At 38.1% G+C, this 23,547-nt stretch overlaps 1 protein-coding gene across 1 annotated transcript in view; it reads right to left on the reverse strand.

The window, feature by feature from the left end:
• LOC110454496 overlaps positions 1–18,841 on the reverse strand; it is a 32,595-nt gene extending 13,754 nt beyond the window's left edge. Inside the window, exon 1 of the mRNA XM_021504011.1 lies at positions 18,747–18,841. The gene's annotated coding sequence lies outside the window, so the exon portion shown is untranslated. The remainder of the gene's footprint in view (positions 1–18,746) is intronic.
• Between the last annotated feature and the right edge of the window lie 4,706 nt (positions 18,842–23,547).

Raw genomic sequence — 23,547 nt, forward strand, 5'->3', positions numbered from 1 at the left:
CCACCCCCCACCCCCCTCCCCCAACCCAACTCCCATGTTCTTACTTGCATGAACATTGAATAAATCCGGATTCAATCCCTATCAAATAATATATAATCATTAAGAGAAATAAAATTTGTAATGTATAACAAAATGATAAAATAGTTCGAGAGTAATGCAAACATACCAAACAAAGGATTGATCCCGTTGATACAGTGATATACTGACAGTATTACAATACGTGAGTTATAGTGAGTAGGTGATACAGTGATATACTTACAGTATTACAATACGTGAGTTATAGTGTCTAGGTGATACATTGATATACTGACAGTATTACAGTACGTGAGTTATAGTGTCTAGGTGGTACAGTGAAATGCTGAAAGTATTACAATACGTGAGTTATAGTGTCTAGGTGGTACAGTGATATGCTGAAAGTATTACAATACGTGAGTTATAGTGTCTAGGTGCTACAGTGATATACTGACAGTATTACAATACGTGAGTTATAGTGTCTAGGTGATACAGTGATATACTAACAGTATTACAATACGTGAGTTATAGTGTCTAGGTGGTACAGTGATATACTGACAGTATTACAATACGTGAGTTATAGTGTCTAGGTGGTACAGTGATATACTGACAGTATTACAATACGTGAGTTATAGTGTCTAGGTGGTACAGTGATATACTGACAGTATTACAATACGTGAGTTATAGTGTCTAGGTGGTACAGTGATATACTGACAGTATTACAATACGTGAGTTATAGTGTCTAGGTGGTACAGTGATATACTGACAGTATTACAATACGTGAGTTATAGTGTCTAGGTGGTACAGTGATATACTGACAGTATTACAATACGTGAGTTATAGTGTCTAGGTGGTACAGTGATATACTGACAGTATTACAATACGTGAGTTATAGTGTCTAGGTGGTACAGTGATATACTGACAGTATTACAATACGTGAGTTATAGTGTCTAGGTGGTACAGTGATATACTGACAGTATTACAATACGTGAGTTATAGTGTCTAGGTGGTACAGTGATATACTGACAGTATTACAATACGTGAGTTATAGTGTCTAGGTGGTACAGTGATATACTGACAGTATTACAATACGTGAGTTATAGTGTCTAGGTGGTACAGTGATATACTGACAGTATTACAATACGTGAGTTATAGTGTCTAGGTGGTACAGTGATATACTGACAGTATTACAATACGTGAGTTATAGTGTCTAGGTGGTACAGTGATATACTGACAGTATTACAATACGTGAGTTATAGTGTCTAGGTGGTACAGTGATATACTGACAGTATTACAATACGTGAGTTATAGTGTCTAGGTGGTACAGTGATATACTGACAGTATTACAATACGTGAGTTATAGTGTCTAGGTGGTACAGTGATATACTGACAGTATTACAATACGTGAGTTATAGTGTCTAGGTGGTACAGTGATATACTGACAGTATTACAATACGTGAGTTATAGTGTCTAGGTGGTACAGTGATATACTGACAGTATTACAATACGTGAGTTATAGTGTCTAGGTGGTACAGTGATATACTGACAGTATTACAATACGTGAGTTATAGTGTCTAGGTGGTACAGTGATATACTGACAGTATTACAATACGTGAGTTATAGTGTCTAGGTGGTACAGTGATATACTGACAGTATTACAATACGTGAGTTATAGTGTCTAGGTGGTACAGTGATATACTGACAGTATTACAATACGTGAGTTATAGTGTCTAGGTGGTACAGTGATATACTGACAGTATTACAATACGTGAGTTATAGTGTCTAGGTGGTACAGTGATATACTGACAGTATTACAATACGTGAGTTATAGTGTCTAGGTGGTACAGTGATATACTGACAGTATTACAATACGTGAGTTATAGTGTCTAGGTGGTACAGTGATATACTGACAGTATTACAATACGTGAGTTATAGTGTCTAGGTGGTACAGTGATATACTGACAGTATTACAATACGTGAGTTATAGTGTCTAGGTGGTACAGTGATATACTGACAGTATTACAATACGTGAGTTATAGTGTCTAGGTGGTACAGTGATATACTGACAGTATTACAATACGTGAGTTATAGTGTCTAGGTGGTACAGTGATATACTGACAGTATTACAATACGTGAGTTATAGTGTCTAGGTGGTACAGTGATATACTGACAGTATTACAATACGTGAGTTATAGTGTCTAGGTGGTACAGTGATATACTGACAGTATTACAATACGTGAGTTATAGTGTCTAGGTGGTACAGTGATATACTGACAGTATTACAATACGTGAGTTATAGTGTCTAGGTGGTACAGTGATATACTGACAGTATTACAATACGTGAGTTATAGTGTCTAGGTGGTACAGTGATATACTGACAGTATTACAATACGTGAGTTATAGTGTCTAGGTGGTACAGTGATATACTGACAGTATTACAATACGTGAGTTATAGTGTCTAGGTGGTACAGTGATATACTGACAGTATTACAATACGTGAGTTATAGTGTCTAGGTGGTACAGTGATATACTGACAGTATTACAATACGTGAGTTATAGTGTCTAGGTGGTACAGTGATATACTGACAGTATTACAATACGTGAGTTATAGTGTCTAGGTGGTACAGTGATATACTGACAGTATTACAATACGTGAGTTATAGTGTCTAGGTGGTACAGTGATATACTGACAGTATTACAATACGTGAGTTATAGTGTCTAGGTGGTACAGTGATATACTGACAGTATTACAATACGTGAGTTATAGTGTCTAGGTGGTACAGTGATATACTGACAGTATTACAATACGTGAGTTATAGTGTCTAGGTGGTACAGTGATATACTGACAGTATTACAATACGTGAGTTATAGTGTCTAGGTGGTACAGTGATATACTGACAGTATTACAATACGTGAGTTATAGTGTCTAGGTGGTACAGTGATATACTGACAGTATTACAATACGTGAGTTATAGTGTCTAGGTGGTACAGTGATATACTGACAGTATTACAATACGTGAGTTATAGTGTCTAGGTGGTACAGTGATATACTGACAGTATTACAATACGTGAGTTATAGTGTCTAGGTGGTACAGTGATATACTGACAGTATTACAATACGTGAGTTATAGTGTCTAGGTGGTACAGTGATATACTGACAGTATTACAATACGTGAGTTATAGTGTCTAGGTGGTACAGTGATATACTGACAGTATTACAATACGTGAGTTATAGTGTCTAGGTGGTACAGTGATATACTGACAGTATTACAATACGTGAGTTATAGTGTCTAGGTGGTACAGTGATATACTGACAGTATTACAATACGTGAGTTATAGTGTCTAGGTGGTACAGTGATATACTGACAGTATTACAATACGTGAGTTATAGTGTCTAGGTGGTACAGTGATATACTGACAGTATTACAATACGTGAGTTATAGTGTCTAGGTGGTACAGTGATATACTGACAGTATTACAATACGTGAGTTATAGTGTCTAGGTGGTACAGTGATATACTGACAGTATTACAATACGTGAGTTATAGTGTCTAGGTGGTACAGTGATATACTGACAGTATTACAATACGTGAGTTATAGTGTCTAGGTGGTACAGTGATATACTGACAGTATTACAATACGTGAGTTATAGTGTCTAGGTGGTACAGTGATATACTGACAGTATTACAATACGTGAGTTATAGTGTCTAGGTGGTACAGTGATATACTGACAGTATTACAATACGTGAGTTATAGTGTCTAGGTGGTACAGTGATATACTGACAGTATTACAATACGTGAGTTATAGTGTCTAGGTGGTACAGTGATATACTGACAGTATTACAATACGTGAGTTATAGTGTCTAGGTGGTACAGTGATATACTGACAGTATTACAATACGTGAGTTATAGTGTCTAGGTGGTACAGTGATATACTGACAGTATTACAATACGTGAGTTATAGTGTCTAGGTGGTACAGTGATATACTGACAGTATTACAATACGTGAGTTATAGTGTCTAGGTGGTACAGTGATATACTGACAGTATTACAATACGTGAGTTATAGTGTCTAGGTGGTACAGTGATATACTGACAGTATTACAATACGTGAGTTATAGTGTCTAGGTGGTACAGTGATATACTGACAGTATTACAATACGTGAGTTATAGTGTCTAGGTGGTACAGTGATATACTGACAGTATTACAATACGTGAGTTATAGTGTCTAGGTGGTACAGTGATATACTGACAGTATTACAATACGTGAGTTATAGTGTCTAGGTGGTACAGTGATATACTGACAGTATTACAATACGTGAGTTATAGTGTCTAGGTGGTACAGTGATATACTGACAGTATTACAATACGTGAGTTATAGTGTCTAGGTGGTACAGTGATATACTGACAGTATTACAATACGTGAGTTATAGTGTCTAGGTGGTACAGTGATATACTGACAGTATTACAATACGTGAGTTATAGTGTCTAGGTGGTACAGTGATATACTGACAGTATTACAATACGTGAGTTATAGTGTCTAGGTGGTACAGTGATATACTGACAGTATTACAATACGTGAGTTATAGTGTCTAGGTGGTACAGTGATATACTGACAGTATTACAATACGTGAGTTATAGTGTCTAGGTGGTACAGTGATATACTGACAGTATTACAATACGTGAGTTATAGTGTCTAGGTGGTACAGTGATATACTGACAGTATTACAATACGTGAGTTATAGTGTCTAGGTGGTACAGTGATATACTGACAGTATTACAATACGTGAGTTATAGTGTCTAGGTGGTACAGTGATATACTGACAGTATTACAATACGTGAGTTATAGTGTCTAGGTGGTACAGTGATATACTGACAGTATTACAATACGTGAGTTATAGTGTCTAGGTGGTACAGTGATATACTGACAGTATTACAATACGTGAGTTATAGTGTCTAGGTGGTACAGTGATATACTGACAGTATTACAATACGTGAGTTATAGTGTCTAGGTGGTACAGTGATATACTGACAGTATTACAATACGTGAGTTATAGTGTCTAGGTGGTACAGTGATATACTGACAGTATACAATACGTGAGTTATAGTGTCTAGGTAATACAGTGATATATTGACAGTATACAATACGTGAGTTATAGTGTCTAGGTGGTACAGTGCTATACTGACAGTATTACAATACGTGAGTTATAGTGCCTAGGGGGGACAGTGATGTACTGACAGTATTACAATACCTGAGTTATAGTGTCTAGGTGGTACAGTGATATATTGACAGTATACAATACGTGAGTTATAGTGTCTAGGTAATACAGTGATATACTGACAGTATACAATACGTGAGTTATAGTGTATAGGTGGTACAGTGATATACTGACAGTATACAATACTTGAGTTATAGTGTCTAGGTGATACAGTGATATACTGACAGTATTACAATACGTGAGTTATAGTGTGTAGGTGGTACAGTGATATACTGACAGTATACAATACTTGAGTTATATTGTCTAGGTGGTACAGTGATATACTGACAGTATGCAATACGTGAGTTATAGTGTCTAGGTAATACAGTGATATATTGACAGTATACAATACATGAGTTATAGTGTCTAGGTAATACAGTGATATACTGACAGTATACAATACGTGAGTTATAGTGTCTATGTGATACAGTGATGTACTGACAGTATACGATACGTGAGTTATAGTGTCTAGGTGATACAGTGATGTACTGACAGTATTACAATACGTGTCTAGGTGGTACACGTCCAGATGTGATAATGTTCACACTCCTAAATAGCTCGCCAACTATTACAAGTCGTTAACACGCGTTTTACGTGTCAATTACTAATATCTGTGCCACGTCGCTTGCTATTGTCAGTGTTACGTAATCGTACACACGATACGTGATGTTGTAAGAAGTGAAGAACACGACAACGCACCAAGTAACCCTGCCAGCTGTACAGTCACAAATACAGTGTCTATATACGTGAGTTATAGTGTCTAGGTGGTACAGGGATGTACTGACAGTATTACAATACGTGAGTTATAGGGTCTAGGTGATAAAGTGATGTACTGACAGTATACAATACGTGAGATATAGTGTCTAGGTGGTACAGTGATGTACTGACAGTATACGATACGTGAGTTATAGTGTCTAGGTGATACAGTGATGTACTGACAGTATTACAATCCGTGAGTTATAGTGTCTAGGTGATAAAGTGATGTACTGACAGTATACAATACGTGAGGTATAGTGTCTAGGTGGTACAGTGATGTACTGACTGTATACAATACGTGAGTTATAGTGTCTAGGTAATACAGTGATATATTGAAAGTATACAATACGTGAGTTATAGTGTCTAGGTAATACAGTGATATATTGAAAGTATACAATACGTGAGTTATAGTGTCTAGGTGGTAGAGTGATATACTGACAGTATACAATACTTGAGTTATATTGTCTAGGTGGTACAGTGATATACTGACAGTATAGAATACGTGAGTTATAGTGTCTAGGTGGTACAGTCATATACTGACAGTATTACAATACGTGAGTTATAGGGTCTAGGTGATAAAGTGATGTACTGACAGTATACAATACGTGAGTTTTTGTGTCTATGTGATACAGTGATGTACTGACAGTATACGATACGTGAGTTATAGTGTCTAGGTGATACAGTGATGTACTGACAGTATTACAATCCGTGAGTTATAGTGTCTAGGTGATAAAGTGATGTACTGACAGTATACAATACGTGAGTTATAGTGTCTAGGTGGTACAGTGATATACTGACAGTATTACAATACGTGTCTAGGTGGTACACGTCCAGATGTGTTAATGTTCACACTCCTAAATAGCTCGCCAACTATTACAAGTCGTTAACACGCGTTTTACGTGTCAATTACTAATATCTGTGCCACGTCGCGTGCTATTGTCAGTGTTACGTAATCGTACACACGATACGTGATGTTGTAAGAAGTGAAGAACACGACAACGCACCAAGTAACCCTGCCAGCTGTACAGTCACAAATACAGTGTCTATTACAACGTGACTGACTGCTGTCTCGGCTGATAGGTCATGCGACTTATAAACAGCAGCTGGTTATGGTTGGTTTGGTTTAGTATTCTTTAACGTCCTATCAACAGTGATGGTCATTTAAGGAAGGCCTCCCCTGTGTGCAAGATGCATGCGTTTAGTGTATGCATGTGTGTTTTAGGGAGCTGTGATATGTTCGTGTTTGTCTCCTTGTGATAGCACGGAACTGATGCCGACTTTATAGTGCTACCTCACTGAAACATACTGCCGAAGACACCCAGCAGGAGACCCCACCCGGTCACGTTATACTGACATCGGGCGAACCAGTAGTCCCACTCCATAAACGCTGAGCGTTAAGCAGGAGTAGAAACTATCATGTTAACAGAATCTGGTTTGTCTCGGACAGGAGACAGAACCCAAAATCTTCCTCGCATGGACGAACGCTCAACTAACGGCCAAAAGTGAGGCATTGTCAAGGGAGACATTAGGAAGTTGTTTAAAAAGAAGAGAAAAGATAAGATCCCAAATTTAGTCGCCTCTTACGATCATGCAATGGGGCAGCAGGTACAATTCTTACGCCCTACCTGCAGGGACTATAACAGATATATATATATAGCAGATATCATGCCTGCAATTTGGTCACGTTAACTATAACGATGAATTTACGCAATAATCACATGACCTTCATGCATGACAGCGCAGAGATGCTGTATATGGTTCGGTCACGTGACCTTTAATTGCGACGATCCTGCCCGGAGAGATTAGTCACGTGATATATAACAAAAAGATTCAGACTCTACGGTTTTGTTTCGTAAATTATAATTGTGCAGATTCTGCCTCTTCAGTCGAAGCACACGACATTCCAAAGCAGTTTATCGCCATAATCTGGTCACGTGACCTCTAGGTATCAGGATCCGGTCTTCACAATTGAGTCGTGTGAACAGTTGCGAAGATCCTGTTTCTAAGGACCGTTCATGTGACCGATAGCTAAAAGCTGCCCGTATGCATGTGTAAAGAAGCATGTTTAAATTTTCTTTGCTATTGGAATTTGAAACTGAAGTTGGTTGGTACGAGGTGGATCTACTGTATTACCGTTCTACTCAAACCTTATTGTACGTGGCACAGTCCCAATGTGATTCTCACCAGATAGCGTTATTGGAACGAGTGGTGTGATTGCAATACTTGAATATTTTGATAGCCAGGAGTGAAAACTATTTGGCAGAGATGAAAAAGATTGAATCGATATACACTGTATGTGTGAATCATGATAAACTTGTATGTGTCCACAATGTGAGGGTCATTTGTTGACCCCAGAGGTAACGTAACTGGTACAGGAGAACGGATGTAAAGCAAAGGGGGGTAACTGGCACAGGAGAGCAATCATATAACCGATACAACAGGTATTTGTGATCCATCTATTATTGGACAACTAAGGAGAGTGTCGGAACCATGCAGAAGGCATTATAGAGAACAACACGCTGAGTAACGGCAGGGATATTTCAGATTGACACAGATCACGAGGCACATCTGCACGTGATATGTCTCTTTATTGTTTATACAATTGAATGTATTATGGGCGTCTTAAATAATGTACTCAAAATAGTTTCTCATTATAAATCATGTAGACAACCCCGAATTCTCGAGAGGCTGTCTTGTACTGAATTAAAATACGCGTGTAAAGCAATTACATAGAGTTATCAGTGAGAGTGTTGTACTAAATAAAACGGTCGTTCTTATAACACAAAGTCCTCCATAATTACCTGGCGCGCTTCGTAAACAAGTTATTTAGGGAAAGTTGACAAATTACCCAACATGCACCATTATTAAAGGAACATTGAAGAAATACCCCGTATGCTCTGTAAATATCTTATTAGACAGACAAGTTCTTTCAGTCACCACTTATAGAAATATACCGGACACGACGTTTCCCAAATGAAAAATCCAATGGGCATAGGGAGTATGATTCAAAAAGATGCGAAACTGACAACTTAAACCGATGATATAATTGAAGTCGTAAAAAAAAAATCGTTATGCAATTTAGACATAGACAAGGGAATAGAGATTTGCATGTAACAGGAGAAAATTAAACGGGGGTCTAACCCGGGACCCTCCGAACTCTAGACGGATGCTCTAACCAGTAGACCTACCTGGTTGCCGACGATCGACCCAGTCCAGTTCCGCTACATTCCCTCCTCCTTCCACAAAGTATTCGACCCAGTAGACACACGAAACTCTATACCACCTTTCATGGGTATATTTCGTTCGGCGCCGACTTTGTAACAGGAGAAAGAGAAACGCAACGGCAAGACCGGGGTTCGAACCCGGGACCCTCCGAACTCTAGACAGTCGCTCTACTATATTGAGCTACCTGGTCGCCGACGATTGACCGAGTCCAGTTCCGCTACTTATACACAAATTAGGAAGATCCCTTTAGTACCTGTATCAGCATACCTCAGTACTAGATTTCAAGATTTTTAGAATTCAATATTTCGAACTTTCTTTGTTTATTCGTATAGTGTGAAGTCCGTGATCGATGTTATTTTATCTAACAAATGTATTTTACTAACAAGAGGACCATGTGGAAGATTAGCCTTTGGCTAAACATGTATTTTATCCTCAATAAATAAAGTTTATTATCATTATTATTATTATTATTATTGTTCTATTATTTTAGCTGTGTCTATGGTATCCCAGTTCTATGTACTTTATACTGACAACATCGTTATCGTGAATTACGTAAACGACCTTGATAATGAAACCGATCCTGATACACAATCAAAATGATCCTTACATCTGCTGCTAACGAACCCGCGACTGACATGACGAGTAATGAGCTTAATATAGATCCACGTTACTGCCTTACACTTCCATGCTATTAATAAAGATAAGATCCTTCCATAACCCCCATTACGTATCGGGCGTTAAGCTCATAAAACGCGTGACGTCTCTTGTCTTATTTTGTCACAATGATAATCAGCTTTATAATGTCTTCATCAAAAAGTCGTCAATATAATATGTACGTGTTTATATGTTGATGTACAAACTATAATATGTCTTCAGTAAAATCACAAACTGTCTGCCGCCAGTAAGTTTGACACGGCCAGTTGGGTTTGACGCTAGTGTTGAAGTCTAAAGTTTAACAGGAACAAATCGGGTTTGAATAAAGATGTTTGACATAAACAGGGCCGCCTTCGTATAATGTAATACAGACGGTTAGACTGGTTGGACCAGAGTTGTTCGTTAATGAACTAAGAACGGACCTAGTAATCGAAGGCGAGCCTTGACCATTTGCAGGTCCGCCAAGTTTTATACCCCAAAAAGTTACGAAACGGACTAACAGATTGTTCTGCATTGACGACCCGGGTGTGTTTGACGTAAGAAGTCTTGGTTTAAGTTTGAGTTAAACATGTGGGTTTGACGTTAGGGTTCAAGGTTAAAGTTGACATGAAGGGTTGGGTTTGACGTTAGGGTTCAAGGTTAAAGTTCACATGAAGGGTTGGGTTTGACGTAAGGGTTCAAGGTTAAAGTTGACATGAAGGGTTGGGTTTGACGTTAGGGTTCAAAGTTAAAGTTGACATGAAGGGTTGGGTTTGACGTTAAGGTTCAAGGTTAAAGTTGATTTGAAGGGTTGGGTTTGACGTTAGGGTTCAAGGTTAAAGTTGACATGAAGGGTTGGGTTTGACGTTAGGGTTCAAGATTAAAGTTGACATTAAGGGTTGGGTTTGACGTTAGGGTTCAAGGTTAAAGTTGATATGAAGGGTTGGGTTTGACGTTAGGGTTCAAGATTAAAGTTGACATGAAGGGTTGGGTTTGACGTTAGGGTTCAAGGTTAAAGTTGAAATGAAGGGTTGGGTTTGACGTTAAGGTTCAAGATTAATGTTGACATGAAGGGCTGGGTTTGACGTTAGGGTTCAAGATTAAAGTTGACATGAAGGGTTGGGTTTGACGTTAGGGTTCAAGGTTAAAGTTGAAATGAAGGGTTGGGTTTGACGTTAAGGTTCAATATTAATGTTGACATGAAGGGCTGGGTTTGACGTTAGGGTTCAAGATTAAAGTTGACATGAAGGGTTGGGTTTGACGTTAGGGTTCAAGGTTAAAGTTGACATGAAGGGTTGGGTTTGACGTTAGGGTTCAAGATTAAAGTTGACATGAAGGATTTGGTTTGACGTTAGGGTTCAAGGTTTAAGTTTGACATGAACAGTTGGGTTTGACGTTAGGGTTCAAGGTTAAAGTTTGACATCAACACATCGTTGTGACGTTAGGGTTCAAGGTTAAAGTTTGACATGAACAGTTGGGTTTGACGTTAGGGTTCAAGATTAAAGTTTGACATGCACAATTGGGTTTGACGTTAGGGTTAGAGGTTAAATTTTGATATGAAGAGTCGGGTTTGACGTTAGGGTTCAAGGTTAAAGTTTGATATAAACAGGTGAGTTGGACGTTTGGGTTCAAGGTTATAGTTGACATAAGAGTTGAATTTGACGTTAGGACTTCGATGTTGCTCCTAAGTTAAGCGAACACGACACAAGTCACAAGGCACGTGTATGTGGTCTACATACACTATAGATGTTTAGTACTCTAAACCATGGCCATGCTGTTTAAATTTTAGTTTTAAATTGCGTGATTTAACGATTAATGACCAAACTTAATTTCAATGTACATGCTTCAAGGCGCCATGCTCGTTAGCAGTTAAGTGAACGTGTATCCTTTGAATCCTGACATTTCAAACTTTTATCACCGGATCTGCTTGAAGTAGGTTTTAATTAAATGTACCAGTCATACACAAGTTTGATTGAGCTATTTCTTCACTTCAATGTCTGTAGTGTTTGTTTAGATAGATACGTAACAGTTAACTAACGCTACAGATTACACAGAAGATACCATCACATACCGATCAAAAACTGCTATTTACATTTGGAGATTTATAAGACAAGATCTATACATCGGTGTTACAATGACGGTTGGTTGTCATGGGTATTCAAAATGTCCGATATTAATAGAAAATGGTTGCTAACATACTTCATTGTTATAGCTCCTTAAGACCTAATTTTGTATTCATGATACTGTACTTTCATCTTAAATTTTGTACTTATGACAGTCATTTTTGATAAAAGATTTATTTATGATACTTTCTAACAGAGCCAGGTACTGTATATAAATCTGCGATGCATTATAGTTATGTGTAAGAAAAGCCCTTGTGGGTCAGTAAAAAATCTATATGTTAAATGTGAACCATGAATTATCCTCCGCCATCTTGTATATTGTACTTTATTATGAACCATGTGTGATGTAACTGTATAACCTATATGCTGTATTGCATTTGGTAAATAAAAAACTTGAAACTTGTCTAATTAAATTGCATGAAATTTGCAGTCATGAAACTTTTCGTGCTTACTGAGGTTATGTTAACCTGTATATATTTTGCCCGATAAACGTCTGAAAGGAGCGTCCTCGATCACAATTCACATATATGTGTAAATCAACCACAGAATGGTGGTATGTCGATACACATCCAATACACCTGGGCTATTGGTGGTAACATCCAAGCCCATTATTTTGGTTTGTTTGTGTTTTACGTCCTATTAACAACTATTCGCCATTAAGGACGTGTGAGGTTGTGGTGGAGGAAAGCCGGAGTACCCGGAGAAAAACCACCCACCTGCGCCCAGTGTCGGGCGACTTTCCTACGTAGGCCTCAAACCCGCGACCCAGTGGTGGAGAGCTAGTGGTAGCAGACGGTCAGACGCGTCCCAGTGGTGGAGATCTAGTGGTAGCAGACGGTCAGACGCCTTAAACACTTGGCCACAGTGACCAAGTGGTGGAGATCTAGGGGTAGCAGACGGTCAGACGCCTTAAACCCTTGGCCACAGTGACCCAGTGGTGGATAACTAGGGGTAGCAGACGGTCAGACGCCTTAAACACTTGGCCACAGTGACCCAGTGGTGGAGAACTAGTGGTAGCAGACGGTCAGACGCGACCAGTGGTGGATAACTAGGGGTAACAGACGGCAGACGCCCTAAACACTTGGCCACAGTGACCCAGTGGTGGAGAACTAGTGGTAGCAGACGGTCAGACGCCTTAAACACTCACCATGGACAATGGTGTTAAATTGTCATAATCCAAATACAAGGTGCAGCACATCCCTTCTGTGCTATTAGTTGTAGCAAATAATCGAACTTCACTAATTACACTGTTGTACTAAAAAACCTGTATGTTACCTAATGACAGCAGGTAATTAAACGAATCGCCTTGCAAACAGGCGGTTATAATAAAAATTGACCTGAAATAACGCAGATTTGGGAAAGGAATTTAGTAAAATAACTCGTAGCCCGTCTTCCTATCCCACTGGTATGATGTGTATGTTGTAGTTATATTGGCTTATTAGACAATATACTGTTCTATTTATAAAAGTTAACTCAATTAATCGACTCTCGTCTGACGCTTGGTTTTAGTTTTATATTGTTTAAGTCCTATTAACAGCTAAGGTCATCTAAGGACGTTCATTTGACACATTTCCAGATAACTTCTCTTTGCTGAAATAAAATGTAACAATGTCTGTCTTTTAATCGGCGTTTCCTTTTCGATACGAAACAATGAATTAAACGCTATATATCTTACATCTATACATATGATCATATAGTGCATTTTTTTCAAAACAGACTTTCTTATTTGAAATCTTCACATAGTAACTTTGTATTATCACCCATGTGTTTAGGGGTTAGAAACAACATTCCAACAATATCTAAAACAAATTAAGGGCAGGTTACCTTTTGGATGAAAAACTACAATGGAACTCTCTAATGTTTGCTTGGGGTGGGTCAGGGAACCTTAATAAGTGTTATATCTAAAACAGTAAGGTAAAGGCTAGAGTGTCGCGGTCGATGATCTGTTTGTAATTATAGATACGGCGCATTACCACAAAAAAACCCACCTTGAAAAGGTGGATCTAACATATACTTACATCAAGAAGTCCTTATTTAAAGACTCCCGTTCCACTGCAGACGAAACACTAGAGAGTTCCATTGTTGTTTTTCGTATACTCAGTAATCTCCCATTAATTTCGCGTTCGATATAACCGCAGTGTGACTGGTTCATGAGACTATCGCGGGTCAACCAGTTCCGTTAACGCTGTTGAAAGCGATCGCGTTGTGAGCATTCATAAAACCGTTTTCATGCTCAAACTCAGATTCAGTGATGAGACCCAATTTCTTGTTCCGGTGATTAATTAGAAGACATTCACATTTTGTCGATCATTTTGAAAAAGTTTTCAAATGTATTAAAGCCCAATTTCTTTTCAATATTTCCTTTTTCTGTGGACCGTTTCACATGATTTACGCGAGTTAAGAGGTAGTTGGTTTGAACATAGAATACACGCTAAAGGTGTGACAATAACCTATTATATATCTGAGCATGAAAACGGTTTCATGAACAGAGACCCCGGTCTTGCCTCGTTGCATTTAACTCTCAAAAGACTTTTGTTTATTCTATTTTTTTAATATTTCAATTTTATTTTATTTTGTTTTCGTATCAAAAAAGTTCCGCAAGGCATACAGTTGGATTTGTTTAAAAAACTTGCCATATTGATTTTAAAAGTTTTTAAATTTTAGTTACAGTGTTTGGCAGAGGGTACGGGATCCTTAAGAGTTTCTCTATGAGATCTCTGTACAGTATCAGTACAACCGAACTCACATCGTCTTCCTGTTGTAATGAAAGGCCGCGCCGTGTTTTGAAAACATTCCAGATTCGAAATTGAACATTTACAGTTTTAAAAACCTGAAAATAGACTGTTTTGATGAGTCACAGTAAATTAGACGGTCGTTCTCGCTAAAAATACAAGGCCAGGGGTCAAGTGTCAGCTGGAAGACCTACATTGCTGTGGAGTTTTCAGTTTTGAGCACTTGCACTTTCATAACATTACAGATAGCCCTCACGCATGTGGGAAACACGTGTATTATAAAACTTTTATTTGTGTACATGTTACAGATAGAGAAACGCAGGCATATTGGAGGAAATGTGTGGGAAGCTCAGGAAATATAGGGAAACTGAACCTAATTACAAAATGTATGTTTGCGAGAGAACCAGGGTGTGTCAATGACAATACACGTACCACCTATGAATACGGAAATATAGAATATTTCTTCAGATCATCTAACTAATCAACTGCTAAACCATCTGATATTTCACAGAATCATCTGATCATCTACCAAATTATATGATCGTCTACCAAATCATCTGATCATGTACCAAGTCATCTGATCATCTACCAAATCATCTGATCATCTACCAAATCATCTACCAAGTCATCTGATCATCTACCAAGTCATTATATCATCTATCAAGTCATCTGATTATCTGCAAAATCATCTTATCATCCTCAATAACATCTGATTATCCTCCATGTCAATAGATCATCTCCAAAATTATTTCACCGTCTACCAAGTCATCTAACTGATCATCTACCAAGTCACATTTCAGTTTCCAAGTCATCCAATCGTCTACCAAATCATCCAATCGTCTACCAAATCATCCAATCGTCTACCAAATCATCGCTGCGTTTTGTAGGCATCTCATTGTCTACCGAGTCATCTTGCTGTTTACCAAGTAAACCCGCATACAACATTGGTTCCCACCATCTATAGAGCCATCCCGGGGAATAATATTGGTTGCCACAAAACAAATTTAATCCAAAATTATCTTCAGAGAATTCCTTTCATCATTTTCGCTATAATGAAAGTAAATAAAGTAGGCTGGGACTATTTAATTAATAAAATGTGTTTCGTTACACAGACAGAGGATCTGACACACTTTGCAGTGTTAATATCACGTCATCTCTCGCTAACAACACACCGACTAGTTGTTACAGTCTACACATCTTCCTGCTGCTGTTGTTAAAAACCAGGTTACGAGTATTTATATAGAAAAAAAACAAGATTGCAGTGAACCAAAGAAAATATTTGACTTAAGAAAACAGAAGTAACACAGGGATCGTACTCTGACTTCCTAAGCTGAGATAACGTACACGGACTTTTGAAGCTGGGAAGAGAACAATCGTCAAAATACTTGACATCATTTATTAATGTCTACCGTTAATATACACTAAACGGGAAAGTTTTAGTCAAATATCTATGCATTTGATACCTAATCATCACTTCCAGTAATTTTTATAAAAAGGTACAATGTAGTTTTTTGTGTCTGTTTACAAGTTAACATTTCTAGCACGTGGATCTATAAACAGAACGCAAACTTTTATCAAGGTCGCGTAGGTTCTTGTTGCCTGAACGGGATACTTTGCTATTATGGGAAATATTGGGCTATAAAAGATCGATATACTTGCATAACGTTATACATTTTGGAATATTTTAGAGTCAGGAAAGATTCGGAATAAAAATCCAACCTCGCATTGCTTGAAAATGGTATGTTTCTCTAAAAAGACAAACACATATTTTGTATGGCACGTAAACATTAACAATCACAAGCTGTCCACGTGACCATATGTCCACGTGACCATGGGTTCAGTCATTACAGTCGACATACAGCTTAATCGACATAATTTTATCATAAAATAAAACCCCATCAATTAATACTTATTTCCAATGCAGGAACATTTCCTGGACCGTTCCCGAAAAAAATCCCCCTTTGTGTTAACTGACATTACCGTTGTTTTCACTAACTAGCGTTAATCGTCATTTCAACTGCTTCTGTGTATCTTAATGTAACAATTGACGTAAAAACATTTTCAAACATTAAGAAAATGGAAAAAAAGAAAAGAATAACTCCGGAATTTAAAATGTGACGGTAATACCGGGATTTTAAATGAGTCGGTAATAACGGGATTTAAAATGTGTCGGTAATAACGGGATTTAAAATGTGTCGGTAATACCGGGATTCCAAATGAGTCGGTAATTACGGGATTTCAAACGAGTCGGTAATACCGGGATTTCAAACGGGTCGGTAATACCGAGATTAAAAATGAGTCAGTATTACTCAGATTCAAAATGTGTCGGTAATACTTGGACTCCAAATTAGTATGTTATACTGGGATACTGAATAATTATGTAATACTGGGATTCCAAATGAGTCTGTAATAGACTGGGATTCCAAATGAGTCTGCAATAGACTGGGATTCCAAATGAGTCTGTAATACCAGGATTTCAAATGAGTCGGTAATACCGGGATTTCAAATGAGTCGGTAATACCGGGATTTCAAATGAGTCGGTAATACCGGGATTCCAAATGAGTCTGTATTACTGGGATTCCGAATGAGTCTGTAATACTGGGATTCTCAATGAGCCTGTAATACTGGGATTCAAAATGAGTCGGTAATACCGGGATTCAAAATGAGTCGGTAATACTGGGATTCCGAATGAGTCGGTAATACTGGGATTCCGAATGAGTCGGTAATACCGGCATTTCAGATGAGTCGGTAATACTGGTATTGAAAGCGAGTCGATACTACCGGGATTTAAAATGAGTCAGTAATACCGGGATTTAAAATAAGTCGGTAATACCGGGATTTAAAATGTGTCGGTAATACCGGGATTCCAAATGAGTCGGTAATACCGGGATTTAAAATGAATGAGTCGGTAATACTGGGATTCCGAATGAGTCGCTAATACCGGGATTCCAAATGAGTCGGTAATACCGGGATTTAAAATGAGTCGATAATACCGAGATTCCAAATGAGTAGGTTATATTGGGGTTTAAAATGAGTCTGTAATACCGGGATTTAAAACGGGTCGGTAATACCATGATTTTAAATGTGTCGATAATACCGGAATTTTAAATGAGTCGGTAATACCGGGATTTTAAATGTGTCGATAATACCGGAATTTTAAATGAGACGGTAATACCGGGATTTTAAATGAGTCTGTAATACCGGGATTTAAAATGAGACGGTAATACCGGGATTCCAAATGAGTCGATAATACCGGGATTTCAAATGAGTCGGTAATACCGGGATTTAAAATGAGACGGTAATACCGGGATTTAAAACAATTCGGTAATACCGGGATTTGAAATGAGTCGATAATACCGGGATTTAAAATGAGTCGGTAATACCAGGATTTGAAATGAGTCGATAATACCGGCATTTAAAATGAGTAAGTTATACCGGGATTTGAAATGAGACGGTAATTCCGGGATTTCAAATGTGTCGGTAATACTAGGACTTGAAATGAGTCGGTAATACCGAGATTTAAAAAGAGTCGGTAATACCGGAATTTGAAATGAGTCGATAAATGAACTGATATCTGCATCCCACACGATCTAATTCTTTAAGAAGGAAAGCATGCCGGGAGATGTGCTGTAATTTTACAAGTATAGTATAACGATAGGGTTATTGTAACATTCAGAAATTTGGATACACAAACATGAAACAAAAAAATCCATCGGAGCACATTTAAATCATATTTAGTTTTTATGTGCTGCAGGAAAGACTGGTTTTACAACTGAAAATATTTACTTCTTTTTCACTTTATACCGATTTCTGTGAGAATTGTTTACTTTGCTGTTGATAATAAAAGACTCGAGTGTTAGACAATTTCAGGATATAAAGATCGGTAAACAATAGATGGCATATGGATTTAAATAGCGATTTAAACATTTGTGCAAACTTAAACATTTAAAAAATGAAATGTTAAACAATGTTAATGGATTGACAGAGTAACAAATGATAAAGTACTTACAAATATTGCAGTAACTATGCAGTCTCCATGCCTCCACGAGATCCCCTATACTCAGCGTTCCCTCACATACTAACGAACACACATACTCCCGCCTAATTTGGTACAGAGCAGACGACACACGTTCCGCTACCCGCCAAATTAAACTTACGATTGTACTGCTCCGTGATAAATTCTGTGAGAATAACTTTTTTTATGATAAACAAGGAAAATATCTATTATAAAATTCTACGCGCTACTTGAGTGACCCGTTCAAGGTTTTACATGTATTGTCCGAGATGACCCGATGACCACTGTATTGAGGTCAGTGTAATTAGCTACTGTAGGTGTATGAGAAGTAATGACGTGATCTGGTGCCGTGTACTTGATGTCCACGTCTGGTTTACATTAACACCTAGATACGTGTTATATGTGATACACATATCGCCTTGATACAGACCGGGAGCCCCCTATACATCACGACATCCATGTTTCGTTTGTTCAGTGTATTTCACACATCCACGAGGAATATGACCATCCAATGACCGTCTTTTATAAATAGAATATTAAAATATTTAATAAATAATACACCTATGACGCTTTGATACAGTTTCGGAACCCCTATATATCATGTCATCCATTTTGCGTTTGTTAAAGGGTTTTGATAATTCGCTATTTCACCAGGCCGGGGTCATATGAGAACAGTATCAAACGATGATAGGGCTACTAAATAACCGTCTTTAATAACTAAATGTTAAAATATTAAATATGATAAACATTTCTCGCTTTGATGCAGTCCGGGAACTTCTACATGAAACTCACGACATCTATTTTTCGTTTGTTCAATGTATTTCATACAGCCGGGGTCATACATGTATGAAGTCGGTATCCACGAGGATAAGTGCCACCCAATGACCGTCTTTAATAAATGGAATGTTTAAATATCAAATACAAATTACACATATGTCGCCCTGATACAGTCAGTCCGGGAACCTCTACACAAAACTCACGACATCCATTTTTCGTTATTTCACACAGCCAGAGTTATATGAGAACACTATCAAACGATGACAGTGCCACCCCGATGGCCGTCTTTTAAAAATAACAGTTTAAAATATTATATAATACAGATGAGTCGATCTGATACAGTCCGGGAACCTCTACTCATCACTCACGACATCCATTTTTCGTTTGTTTCACGAGGTCAGGGTCACATGAAGACGGTATCCAGGGGAAATAGGGCCACCCAATGACCGTCTTTGAAAAATAAAATGTTTAAATGTTAATATATAATACACATATGTCGCTTTGACACAGTCAGGTAACCATATACGTCATTTATGGCATCCAGTTTTCGTTTGTTCAGGGTGTTTAGTTCCTGCTATTTCATGAGGCCAAGGTCATATATGGACAGTATCTACGGGAACAGGGCCATCTAATGACCGTCTTTGATAAATAAAAGGTTAAAAGATAAATACATAATCCAATTTTGTCGCTCACTCACGATGTCTACATTTTCGTTTCCTCATGGGTTTGAGTTCTCGCCATTTCACACAGCATAACACATATCATAGAGTAACTACATTTTATCGCCGCTGTATTTGTGACGTAGTACTGATGATTTGACTGGTCACGTGGTACTCAGTAAACATGTCCTGAGGAAGTAAAAACACCATACTTTTAAAAGGAAAGTGACATGCTTGGGATATGGGTTCCTGAAGCCCTGGAACCCCCGGTCCCCTTGACAAATCATTGTAGTGTGCAACCATCTGAAGTTCTGCTGTATTATCTCAGATGGTGACCGATGTGGGCTCCTTCAGAAGCGATGGTTTTCCTCTGTGTTTCAATTTAAGGCCAAATTGGGTAACATTATTATAACCACAGAACTTCAAAAACCAGCCTGAAGTTACGCTTTGTACTTGCTTGGCGAAATCTAATCAGCATACCAGGCACTTCCGGCGATTCCCCGCGACGTCACAAGTGTGACACATTCATGCAGTGCGACTCACTATCGACCTACCAAAAGTCCTCCTGTTCATCCGAGGTAGTTGCTCAAAGTGTTTGACATTCTCTATTGCAACACATTGTCTGTTGGATATTGAGCCTCTAGTACGCTCGTTATCAGAGTAATGAGACCGTGAGGAGTGTACGTCACAGTTCAGTCCCTTGTCCAGCTTTAGATACTTTACTGAAACATAACTACCATCCGGGCCAAACATGAGTAAATGATATAGCTTTATAAAACATGAACCTGTATACAAATTATTGTAAAATAAAATTTATTTATCAAAGGCGATCTTTGGGTGGCCCTATCACCATGTGGCTACCGTGTTCATCCCTGGTTATATTTTGTGTTATCTGTAAAAAGATTGTTTGACTCAGTCGCCTATCATAAGAAGGCAAATACGCCAACATACCACCCCCTCCAGCAGATATACACACATACTCATCGCACAGCGAGTCATGTTGATGGGACGTTAAGTCTTTACAACCAACACACCAACTCAGTCGAATGATCTTTGAGATCCGTATCTTATGGTGTGATTTATCTGGTGATGTTCTAGTTCTGCAACTTTTTGTTGGTCAGTTAAGCAAGAATATTTTGGTATGGTCATTCTGTTATTTCATTTTACCTGGACACAGGTGTGATTTATGACGGAATGCGGATTCAATCAATTCAAAAAATAACTCCTGTATTCCATTTAATTATTGGATTTCTTTGTGATAGAAATAGAATATAGGAGAAAACCGGAGTCCTGTAAGAAAACCCACGTGATTGGGCAGGATACCCTCATACCTTTCAACGTCCGCTCGGGGATTCGAGCCGTGTATGTGAAAGGCCAGTGCGCATTCCACTACGCCACCCGACCATACAGAAGAGATTGTTAAAAGGGATGAGAGTTATTAAGGTAGAATACCCCTCTACTTTTGATATTAAGAGATTGTATTAATGAAAGTTATGTAAAAAGGGACTAGAGATTTAAAGGTGATAAAAGACCTTGAAACGAGTTCATGTTTCATCTTCTCTCCTTTTCATAATTTTACCGCTGTATTCGTACAAAGATAAGTGTAGCTTGCTCCCCTTTCAGGGATCCTTTTTTTAAATTTCCATGTAATGTTGCAGGCAAGCAATAACGCAACCATATTTTTTTTACCATAGAAAATGTTACCCCCCCNCAAACAGGAGTGATTAATATAAGTTGTTATAACTTGCTCCTCGTTGGAGATGTAACACAATGCTCTGACACACTCCACTTCAATATATGCAAAAAAATGAGATGTGTCAGCTAGGAAGGGTCCTATAATATCTAGATTTTGATAAAACATTCTATGAAGGTCAGAGTGACGTTAGATATATGTGTATGAGCAACATTTGTATGGCTCTGGGCCGTACACAGGTACATTGTAGGTCTGGTTTTAAGTCTGATATAATCTTTATAATTACTAAATGTACTCTCTGTCCAATAGCTCACGATAACGTACGTGTGCATATCTAACATTTGGGTTATTTCCTAATAAAAGTGAGGAAGGAACTAACTTTGTTTTACAGTATTTGTATATATCCTTGATAAATTCAGTAAATTGTAATTTATAGTGATAGTGTTTAGTAGGAGTTATGCCCCTTATGTGCATACACACATACATGTATGTCTGAGGCACATGTAATGCTAGAGTTTGGACTATAGTCAAAGAGTGCGTGCTTATACAGAGTTGCTTCCCCTTTCTACACTACACGTATATTAGTTTGACACATATATTGACACCTAACTTGAAGACGTATAGAGAGCGCGTGGAAAGTATAATACATTTATATGTCGTGGACGCTGTGCATTTTAATTATCTGCTTTGTTATAATAGTCCCAAATCACGTTAACATTGACCTTCTTTTTACCAAAATATTGATGTAAATATGTACAAGTTTTTAAAGTTTTTCATATGTCAAAAAACACACATATATAGAGTTTTCATGTAATGTTTAATTTATTGAAAAAGCTAATTAATTTCATATAAAACAATCCGTCGGTCAACCGTTTTGTTTACAAGCATAGCAGTTGTAGTATGTACATGTAGTGCGGATGAGTATGACCTCATTCCCATGGTGACAAGGCTAATTTGCATGTTTATTGTACACGTGCTTTAGCGTTACTATTGAACGACAATATAACACAGGGAAATGTATCGTATTATTAGTTATCTCTGGGTTAGGAGGGGTCTACCGGCTCATAGACCCCGTCTGGTTTTTATAGACCCCGAGCTTTTCGGCTCAGGGTCTATACAAACTAGACGGGGTATATGAGCCCATAGACCCCATCTTAACCCAGATATAACGAATTTGCCACCCTGACAATCTTTAATTACTTTTTTTTGGCCAAATTTTAAGTCACTTTGTGAGTTTGACTTATGCTTGACAGCTACTAAAAATAGCCACTACTTTTCGGCAATATTTCGGACTATTTACAACTATCTTTGTAATTAGCACCCTAGCGACCTACTCATTGCTGTTTTGTTGAAGTTGCTGTCGTTTTATATTACTTGTAGAGTATTTCATTTTGTGAATGATTGGCAAACCTCGAATGCCTGTGTGTGTCGTACGCCATCTTTGTTGTCGTGAAGAGATATTCTAGTTTGAGTTATCTCCCCCTTGCACGTGCTTTTATAGACCCCGGCAGAACGGGGTCCATAGAAATATAGACCCCGGCAAGATATCCAATCATAAAGAGTGTTACAAATTAGAAGGGGGACAAAATAAAATAACTCTCCTGCATGAGCAACAAGGGGCTATACAAGGCTGTACCATCTAAACAGGTGTGGTTTGAGTTTTGTT

Source organism: Mizuhopecten yessoensis, unplaced genomic scaffold, assembly GCF_002113885.1.
Source record: "Mizuhopecten yessoensis strain PY_sf001 unplaced genomic scaffold, ASM211388v2 scaffold7901, whole genome shotgun sequence".
Classification (NCBI taxonomy): Eukaryota; Metazoa; Mollusca; class Bivalvia; order Pectinida; family Pectinidae; genus Mizuhopecten; species Mizuhopecten yessoensis.